Below are 10,590 nucleotides of genomic sequence, written 5' to 3' on the forward strand. Positions count from 1 at the left end.
ACCCACACTCTAACAGCCTGGGTGGCTCTGAGAAGCATGGCTTGGACAGGGCTCCTGCTTGGCTCTCTGGAAATTTAAGGAAATGAAAGGAATTCTTGAGCTGAGCTCTGGCTGAGTTCTTCAGAGTCAACAGAAATCTGGGCTTCCTGTTCATCCTCTCCCTGGGAAACAATTAAAGGCATAATTAGAGTGTCACCCGTATCTCACTGTCCCCAGACAGGCTCATTAAGACTACTGAGAGACATGTTTAATGAGGAGTTAAGAGCAGGGTGGGGCACGTGGGAACCCTCTGACAGTATTAGGGCTACTCTGGCCTGAAGCCTGTCTTCAGTGATTTGGGTAAGAAGGAACTATTGGGGTAATGGAGCAAGAAATACCCTTTCCTCCCAGTCCCTCTGCCCACCCCAGACTGACCTAGAAGTCAGCAGCCGCGGCACGGTAGGAGTCTTCCCACCAGGCCTTCCGGGGACTTGCACGGTGACGGGCTCCACAGACCCAGGAGATGCAGGTAGGAGAGCCTCGCTGACTGCCCCCCACCTTCTAACTCACGTGGCTGTTTTTGGTCTCTGAACTGTACCAGAGAAACCTAGGGGTTCCACACAGCAGACCTTACCCTACCCCTTTGTCAAGCTGACCTTGAATTCTGATAACTATCCTGTCTCAGCCTCTAGAATGCTAGGATTTCAGGTGTGAGTCACCAGGCCTGGTCCAGGTCTCAGATATTCTAGGAGACCTTGTACCTCGGATGACTTGAAACCGTCATTTTAATTCAGCTCTCAAAACCCCAAGGCTTGTGGCCCAATAACAAGCCAGCGTGGGGCCTACTGCCTGCTCTGCCCAGACCCAGCTCTCCTCCACGCATGCTCCCTCCATGCCACCCCCCTAGGCGCTCTGTTTCTGTCTTGGGCCCATACCATCCTGTCTTGTTGTGCTAATGTCATAAAGGGATGTGTGTGTTGGTGTGACTGCCACACATGAGAACCATTCTTAGTGTTTGGTCTCTCAAGTGTCATGCAGCCTTTATGAAGTGGAAGTACTCATAGTGCATCTACTTAAACTTTTTTTTTTTTTTTTTTTTTTTTTTTTTTTTTTTTTTTTTTTTGTTTGTTTTTCGAGACAAGGTTTCTCTGTGGCTTTGGAGCCTGTCCTGGAACTAGCTCTTGTAGACCAGGCTGGTCTCGAACTCACAGAGATCCGCCTGCCTCTGCCTCCCGAGTGCTGGGATTAAAGGCGTGCGCCACCACCGCCCGGCCTACTTAAACATTTTTAATGACATTTGTTGAGGGCTGAAATGGGAGGAGTGTTGTCCACAGTGTACCTGGGGAGGTCTGAAGACCACTTACAGGGACACAGTTCTCTCCTTCCACCACGTGGGTTGCAGGCGTTGAACTCAGGCCACTTAGAAGCAAACGCCCTTACCCACAGAGCCACCTCGATGGCCAGCACACGGCCCATGAAGCAGCTTAAGATAAAGGACCTAATGGACTCCATGCAGCTAGGGAATTGAGAAGTCGGGACACATCAGGAATGGCCTCTGGAGTCACTGCTCACAACAGCTAGGCCTTTCAGGAAAACGATCTACAGGCTGGGACCCAGAATGACCAGGTAAAAACTGCCCAGTGGGCAGCACCTGGCAGAGGCCTGGCTGGCAACCCCGCTAGGTTTGAACTCCTGACTTCTCAGTGACAACTGTCCTCCCGCTGAGAGGTGCTGGCTCTGCCCAGCAGGCGGTGCAAAGGCCATTCGTGTCTCAGGTCCACCTTGTCTGTCGCACCTCAGCCAGGCTGGACCTTTGCTCTGGAGCCCACAGCCTCGGATATAGTCTAAACTGGTCCTGTGTGCTCATCTTTGATCCCATCATGCCGCATACCCAACAACTCCTCTCCACCGAGCCTCAACACGTCGTCATGGGGAGGGAGATGGAAGATGGCAGGATCTCGACATCCTGGGGCTCTTAGTATCATTCAAGCCTCAAATCTGATTTCCCGGTTGCTCCCATATTACAGATTGGAAGACAGAGACTGGAGGATGGGACTGAGGAGAAACACATAGCAGAGAGAGAGAGAGAGAGAGAGAGAGAGAGAGAGAGAGAGAGAGAGAGAGAGAGAGAGAGAGAGAGAGAGAGAGAGAGAGACTTGCCAGGGTTTCTCTGGTTCATCCAGCTTGGGAGGAGAGGAACATTGAGGATTGGGCCCTGTGCATCTGAACTGGAAGGTCTTTAGGAACTCAGGGAGAGATGCAGGAGGATGGCCTTCACAGGTGTGCATGTGCATGTTCCCTCCCAGCCCTGGAAACAGCCTGTAACAGCTTTTCAGAGACCCCCACCCATCCTATCCACACCTGAACAGGTTGTCATTCCTCTGTACCCTGGACTATAGCCCTAACCTGTGCATATATCCATCCCTGGCCAAGGCCCTGATGGAGGACGCAGGAAGAAGTTAGGAATAAAAAGAACATTCGTCTGCTCACTCACCCTTCTCCCTTCACAAGCCCCACTAAGCCCCTGAGGCTCCCTGCCATCAGCCAGATGGGAGTCTACGAGGAGTGATCTGGGGGAGGAAGTCAAGCTCACTGACAGATGGACGTTGGCGGTTTGGCCTCTGCAGCCTGTTGCCCAGCCCCACTTAGCGGCTGTTCCCCTGGAGAGAGACTTTTGGGAGCTGGGGGGGGGGGTGGCAGGGTGGGGAGAGTCAAGGTTAGCTGTGACCCTCCACTCCAGGAACCCAATCCTAAGGTTACACTAGGCAATAAATAAACAAAAAGCAACCTGCCAAGCCCACGGGGCTCTACTGAATTGTGTTTTTATGTCCCACTCAGAAAGGTTTGGAAGCAGCTTATGAAGAAGTTACACAAAATACAATAGGGTAAAAATAGACCAGAGAGAAAACAATACTAGAACAAACAGTATTGCAAACTAAGTGCCCAGTGGGCCTGCCCCGGGCTCTGAACTCTCAGGGTAGGGAAATAGTCTTCTGTTTGTTCATTTACAGGGTTGAGATGGATGGATGAAGACCAGGTTAGTGTTTGTTTGTTTCTTGACACTAAAGTCTAAAAGGAATTTTTGTTTTGGTTTGATTTGGGGTTTGTTTGTTGGTTGGTTTAAGAGCCCTTTTCTTACAGAGGACCTGAGTCCAATTCCCAGCATTCACATGGGGGCTCACAGCCATCTGATCCCAGGGAGCCAATGCCCTGTTCTGGGTCACCTCTGTGGCACAAGGGATGCACAGAGTGCACATACATGCAGGCAAGACATTCATACATGTAAATAAATCTAAAAATTAAAAAAAAAATAGTCTGCGTATGGTGGCCCACAGCTTTAATCCTAGCACTTGGGAGGCAGAGACAGGCCGATCTCAGTGAGCTTGATGCCAGCCTGGTCTATATGGTAAGTACCAGTCTGGCCTGCATCGTGAGTTCCGGGCCAGACAGAGCTACAGAGTGAGACCTGTTGTAGTGATATTTTGTTTATGCTTTAACAAATAAAGCTTGCCTGAAGATCAGAGTGCAGAGCTAAGCCACTAGAGGTCAGGGAGTGGTAACACCCACTTTTAATCCTGGGACTTGGGAGAGAGAAGCAGAAGGATCTCTGTTAGTTCAAGGACATCCTGGGAGAAAGGACTGAATCTGTCTAAAGGAGAAACAGAGCTACATAAAGGTGATCCTGACATTTAGGATCCCATGCCTTTAATCCCAGCACTAGGGAGGTAGAGACAGGCGTGATATGGCTGGGTAGAGAGAGAGGAGTATAAGGCGGGAGGAGACGAGAGCCCGGTACAGTCTGAGGTTTGGTAGAGACAGTTGCTATCTAAGGAGACAGTCTGAGTATAGATCACCCCTTTGATAGAGGTCTCTTTAGTGGTTGGCTGCACGGCTTCGCTGACCCTTCAGGTTTTACCCCCTAATATCTGACTCTGGGTTTTATTTATTAAGACCAATTAGAATTTGTGCTACACCCTGTCTCAAAAATAAAGGAATAGACATAAACTGATAGGTATCCTGGCCCCTTAGGAAGAGCCATTCAGCTGAGCCCCAGAGAACAGAACTTGCCATGTGAAGACCAGGCGAGTTACTTAGCCAAGGGCACACAGTTGCCCCGAGCATGGATTCTGGCAACTGTGTAGGAGGAGAAGGCTGAACAGGCCAGTAGCTGGGGGAGTTTGTTGTCAGCTTTCTGTCACCATAACAAATGCCTAGGAGAATCACCTTAGAAAAGGTTTGTTTCATGCAGGTTTGGAGGTCCCCGTTCAGTCTGTTGGTTCTGTTCTCAGGACTGGGTGGAGGCAGAGCATCATCGTGGTACAGACAGACAGAGATAGACTTCTGGGAGGAGAGGCCTGGGTTGGGAGGAGGGGAGCATTGTGCTTTTCAAGTCACACCCCCAGTGACCTAAAGACCTCCCCATGGGCCCTGTCTTTTAAGGTTTCTACCACCTTCTATACTACTGTCCTAGGGACAAAGCCTTTATTTAACACATGGCTCTTTAAGAAATGAACACGTGCCGGGCAGTGGTGGCTCACACCTTTAATCCCAGTGCTTAGGAGGCAGTGGGAGATGGATCTCTGAGTTCAAAGCCAGCCTGGTCTACAAAGTGAGTTCCAGGATAACCAGGGCTACTCAGAGAAACCCTGTCTCAAAACATACAGACACACAGACACAAACCCATAATGGTGGTGCATGCCTTTAATTCCAGTACTCTGGAGACAGATGGACCTCTTGAGTTTGAGATAAGTCTCATCTACATAGTGAATTCCAGGATAGCCAGGACTATGTAGAGAAACTCTGTCTCAAACAAACAACACCCCCCTCAAAAAAAATCAATGAAATGGGGCTGGAAAGATGGCTCAGTGGCAATTAAGAGCACTGGCTGCTGCTCTTCCAGAGGTCCTGAGTTCAATTCCCAGCAACCACATAATAGCTCACAAACATATATAGTGGGATCTGATGATTGTTTCTGGCATAAAAGGTGAATATGCAGATAGAACACTCATGCATAAAATAAATGAATTTTTAAAAAACAAAGCCACAACAACAAAACACAGAGAGAAATAAATACACAAGCTACAGAAGAATATGCTCCCCTACAACCACACTAAGAGTTCTGTCAACAGGAATGGTCTTAAGAGGTGGGGCCTCTGGGAAATGACTAGGTTGAGATGGGATCATGAAAGTGGGGACCAGAAAGGGACCACAGCTCAATCTCCTCCTCCTCTGCAGGCTGTGATAACAGGACTTTGCCACCCAAGTAGAGTGCCCTCCCCAGATATCTGTCACATCTTGGATTTGCCATAATTGTAAGAAAAGTCTGCTGGGCCCTTGTGGTTTATGACTGTAACCCCAGAGGCTCTATGCAGAAGGTATCATAGGTTCTAGCTCAGTCTGTCTACATAGCTAGATTCTGTCAAAAAAAAAAAAAACAAAAAAAAAACCAAAACAAAACCAACCAACAACAACCACCAGAGGCTGGCCAGCATCAGGGCATGTACCTTTAACCCCAGCACTCTTGAGGATGAAGAAGGGTTATTGTAGCCAGTAGCTAGCTTGGGCTACATAGGGAATGAAGGCCCTATCTCAATAAAACTCAGTCCCCAGTGCTGCTGGGGTGCAGTTCAGTGGTTCAGGGCTTATCTAGGATGCACGCAGTCTTGGATTAAATCCTTAGCACTGCCCTTCATGAAGGAACTGTGAGCACCAGGGGTGACTTCCTCAGTCTCACCCTTCACCTTCTTCATTGTGTGTATGCACATGATACGTGACTATGGTACTCATGCCATGGCACATGTGTGGAAGTCAGAGGACAGTCCTGTGGATTCTTCTCTCTCCTTCCAGCTTTATGTGGGTCCCAGGGATTGAACTCAGGTCACCAGGCTTGCTGACTAAGCACTTTTACCCTCTGAGTCATCTTGTTGGCCCTACCTTATTATCATTATTATTATTATTATTAATTTGTAGCCGGGCAGTGGTGGCGCACGCCTTTAATCCCAGCCATCAGAAGGCAGATGCCAACGGATCTCTGTGAGTTCGAGGCCAGCACGGTCTACAAGAGCTAGTTCCAGGACAGTTATGACTGCCTTAACAAACAAACAAACAAACAAATGAAAAGATTTCTTTTGTGTGTATAGATGTTTTACTCCATGTATGTCTGTGCACCACCTGCATGCAGTGCTCATAGAGGGCAAACGAGGGTGTCAGATCCCCAGAAACTGGAGTCACAGATGGGGGATAGCTGCCATATGGATGCTGGGAACCAAATCTGGGTCCTCTGCAAGGACAACAAATGTCCTAAACTGCTGAGCCATTTCCAGCACTCTCCCTTTTTATTTTTTATTTTATTTTATTTTATTTTTGACAGACTCTCTTACTGAACCTGGTACTCTGGTTTTGCCAGGCTGGCCAGCCAGTGAGCTCCAGGAACCTGTTTGTTTCTACCTCCCCAGTGTTTTGTTTGTTTGTTTTTGTTTTTAGGTTTTTCAAGACAGGGTTTCTCTGTAGCTTTGGAGCCTGTCCTGGAACTAGATCTTGTAGACCAGGCTGACCTCGAACTCACCGAGATCCGCCTGCCTCTGCCTCCCGAGTGCTGGGATTAAAGGCGTGCGCCACCACCACCCGGCTCCCCAGTAGTTTTTTACACAGGTTCTAGGGCTCCAAACTCAGGTTCTCAAGCTTGCATGCCAAGCGCTGAGCCAGCCCTTGCCCTTGACTTTTGGAGACAGAGTCTTATTTCTGAGGCCCTGACCTTGCTATGTAGCTAGTCTTCTGCTCTCTTCCTCCACCTCCAGAGTGCTAAGATCACACGCATGCGCTGGTACACCACTGTGTCCAGTTAATGATGTGTGAGGGATGGAACCCTGGGCTTCCTGCCTGCCGGGGCAGCACTGCACCAGCTGAGCCACATCCCTTTCTCCAGGGTGTGCGCTTCTAAAAACAGTCGGTGTTGTTACAGCAGCCCAAGCTGACGGAGGTATCCACCAGCTGTCTACTCGTCTGGAGAAAATGCATGGGACCAGGAAATCAACCAAGAGATGGAATCCACCACCTCGTCTAGGAACCAGAGCCAGGGCAGCTGTGGGCTTGATGAACTCCAGAGGGAGGCAAAGTCCTAGGGGACCGGAGGTCATGGAGGATGCGCCTGTGCCCCTGTGTTGTTCTAAGTCTTCCTCTCATATCCCAGCCCCAGGTCAGGGCGGTTTATTCAGGCAGAGAGGAGGGTCCACCCTCTGTCACCTGCTACTGCCACCCACGCCTTCCGGGCTGTTGCACAAAATGGGCACAATGGCTTCCCTGTCAATAGTGGGGCCTGGAGGGTGTTTCCATCTGTGCTCTGTCTGTCTGCCTTGTGACCCAATAATTATTTAGAAATAACAGGCCAGAGGGCAGTTGGTGGGGATGAAAATGGAGTTTTTCTTATGGACACAGTAGACCTCAAAGATCGAATCTGTGACCTCGGTCGGACTCAGTGAAGGACACTGCATGCAGCCAGGCCTGGGAGAATCATTCCTTCTAGGTCAGTGGGTACCGATCTCCATGGATTCCTGTTGCATAACCATTCATAGTCCTGGGTGGTCATGCTGCACCCCCTGGGGGGCCCAGACCCCCAGGTTAGAAGTTTGCTAATAATTACAGTCTACTTTGGTGTTTTACAGGTTTGTTTTAGAAGAGACAGAGTGCCCCAGGCCTGGGGGAAGAACCCCTCCTTTCCAGGACTGCCTTTCTGATGCTGAGAGCTCCTAGCACAAGGACTGTGGATGCCACAGTTTTAGCCTTCTTTCCAGAGTGAGTTCAGGGCTTTGCAGGCAAAGGACTTTTTCTAAAATACACGTAAGTAGGATATCATAAGGTGGCTGTCTTTAGAGTGTGGGCAAAGGTCTCAGGTTGGAGGTCCTTCCCAAAGTCTGGTTAACAGAAATGGCTTCTGAAGTTAAGTACTGTATTATTGATCTACTTCCCCAGCCCTAAAATGATGTGTGACTCTGTGTAAGGAACCCAGGGCAGAGCATATGTTAAGGGCATATTCTACAACTGGACTTCCCATTCAAACCTTCTTCTGCTGACCCAAGACTGATCTCGAACCAAAGCATAGGAAGACTGTCTTTCTTTTCCAGGTTCAAATAGGGACTCTGGCCAGGCAGCGGTGGCGCACACCTTTAATCCCAACACTTGGGAGGCAGAAACAGGTAGATCTCCATGAGTCTAAGGCCAGCCTGGTCTACAAACTGAGTTCCAGGACAGCCACAGCTGTTAGGCAGAAAAACCTTGTCTCGAAAAAAGCAAAAACAAGAAAAAAAAATAGGGACTCTGTTTCGGACTTTTCAAGAACATAGGGCCTAACCAGGTATGCATAGCTTTAACCCAAGCCCTTGAGGCAGAAGCAGAGGCAGGCGGATCTCTGTGAGTTCAAAGGCAGCTTCGACTATACAGTGAGTTCCAGGACAGTCAGGGCTATGTAGAGTCCCTGTCTCAAAAACCCAAAATAATAAAGTAAAATAAAAGCACACTGAACCTGTGTTCCTTGGCTCATGACCCCTTCGTCCACCTTCAAAGTGAGCAGGTCAGCATCTTCAAGTCTGTTGTCCTCTGCTTCCAGATACTTTGTTGCTGGGCATAGTAGCATACATATGCAATCCCAGTACCTGAAGGCTGAGGCAGGAGGATGGACAGCGAGGGATATGTAGTGAGACTGTCTCAAAACAAAATACATGTTTTTTTTTTATTGCCTCTGAAGGTCTCTCTTGCTCTTTTAGCGGTGGATTCTTAGTTTCTGGAGACCAGGGCACGGGCCGTCATTCTGCTGTCCACACTAGAAAGCAAGTGGTTATGTCTTCTTCATGCTAAGTCTTCCGGGGGGAGAAAGTGACGGGTTCTTTTGGCCTGCCCTTGCCTCCTGAGTCGATTAAAACTGTGTGACTCTACTGGTGACAAGTACTTGTGAGTCTGAGTGAGTGAGTGAGAAGGTTCCCCCCAGGAACTACTGGACTATGTTTAGTGTTTACTCTTTTGGCTCTTTTGCCACCTAAAATAATCCCAAATAAATCACATGGAGGCTTATTCTTAGTTATACACGTCCGACCTTAGCTTGACTTGTTTCTTGCCAGCTTTCCTTAGCTTATAATATCCCATCTACCTCTTGCCTCTGGGCTTTTCCTTCTATTACTTCTATTACTTCTGTAACTCTTACTCTTACTCCGTGGGTTGCTGCATAGCTGGGTGGCTAACCCCTGACTTTTCTCCTCCCAGATTTTCCTTCTATATATTCCTTCTGCCTGTGGGCCCAGCCTATCTTTCCTCCTGCCTTGCTATTGGCTGTTCTGTTCTTTATTAGCCCATCAGGTGTTCTTTTTTTATGTATACAATGTTCTGTCTGTGTGTATGCCTGCAGGCCAGAAGAGGGCACCAGACCGCATTGTGAGCCACCATGTGGTTGCTGGGAATTGAACTCAGGACCTTTGGAAGAGCAGGCAATGCTCTTAACCGCTGAGCCATCCCTCCAGCCCCTGTTTTGTTTTTTGAGACAGGGTTTCTCTGTAGTTTTAGAGCCTGTCCTGGAACTAGCTCTTGTAGACCAGGATTGCCTTGAACTCACAGAGATCCACCTGCCTCTGCCTTCCGAGTGCTGGGATTAAAGGCGTGCTGCCTGGCACCATCAGGTGTTCTAGACAGGCAAAGGATTACAGCTTCACAGAGTTAAACAAATGCAACATAAACAAAAGTCACATACCTCAACAGACTAGGTGGGCCAGAGGCCAGAAAGGGCAGCCAAAGGACAATGGAGACGTGGGAAGAAAGCAGGTGCAGTCCCAGCAGGCCCCATCTGCCACTCTGCCAGCCCCCTTTTGGTTGACAGTGGGGTCTGCAGTCTTCCCCGAGCTGTAGCTCAGGAGGCTCCTTTTCTGTAAGGCCTGGGGACAATGTGTAGAGGTAGGGCCTGTGAAGGTTCCTCTCTGCACTCAAGACAGGCTCTAGGAAGCCACTGCTCAGCCTGGAGGGGCTCTGGGCCTAGAACCATAAACAAATGGTGAGTAACCTGAAGACCAAGCAAGCCAAGACTCCTAGAGGAAACAGTGTAGAAGGGAAACCAGGGGATGACCTTGCTTCCTGAGACTCCCAAAGATCCTAACTTACTGACTCTTCAGTCCCTAGGCCCACTCAGGTATAAGCAATGACCCAGTCACATTCTTGGGCCTCAGGGGCCTTGTCTTGTCCTGAGGAAACAGGGTCCTCTTCCTCACTGAGGCCTGGGAACCACAAAGGAGTGAGGTCTTGGGAGCAGGCCTGAACTCACGGTTTTTAGGAAGCGGGGTGCGGACCTGCCAGGCTCAAAGGCATGGAACTCTGCCTGTTGGGCCCCTTTGCCCTGCAGTGTAGGTGGCTGTTATGCAGTCAGCAGATATCCCCACTGAATGGCATCTTTGGGACACACAGAGATGGAGAGGGCAGGGCATACTAGGTCACTGTCTCTGGGACTGAGCAGCGACGGCCGCAGCTGTGGGTCACCTCCCCAAACCATGACTCTCAGACCGCCGGGCTCATCAAAGCTTTGAGTTTGGCCCACCCAGAGCACCTCTTCCCAGGCCCGCAGGAACAGACTAGAGAAAT

Source organism: Arvicola amphibius, chromosome 4, assembly GCF_903992535.2.
Source record: "Arvicola amphibius chromosome 4, mArvAmp1.2, whole genome shotgun sequence".
In the NCBI taxonomy this organism is placed as follows: domain Eukaryota; kingdom Metazoa; phylum Chordata; class Mammalia; order Rodentia; family Cricetidae; genus Arvicola; species Arvicola amphibius.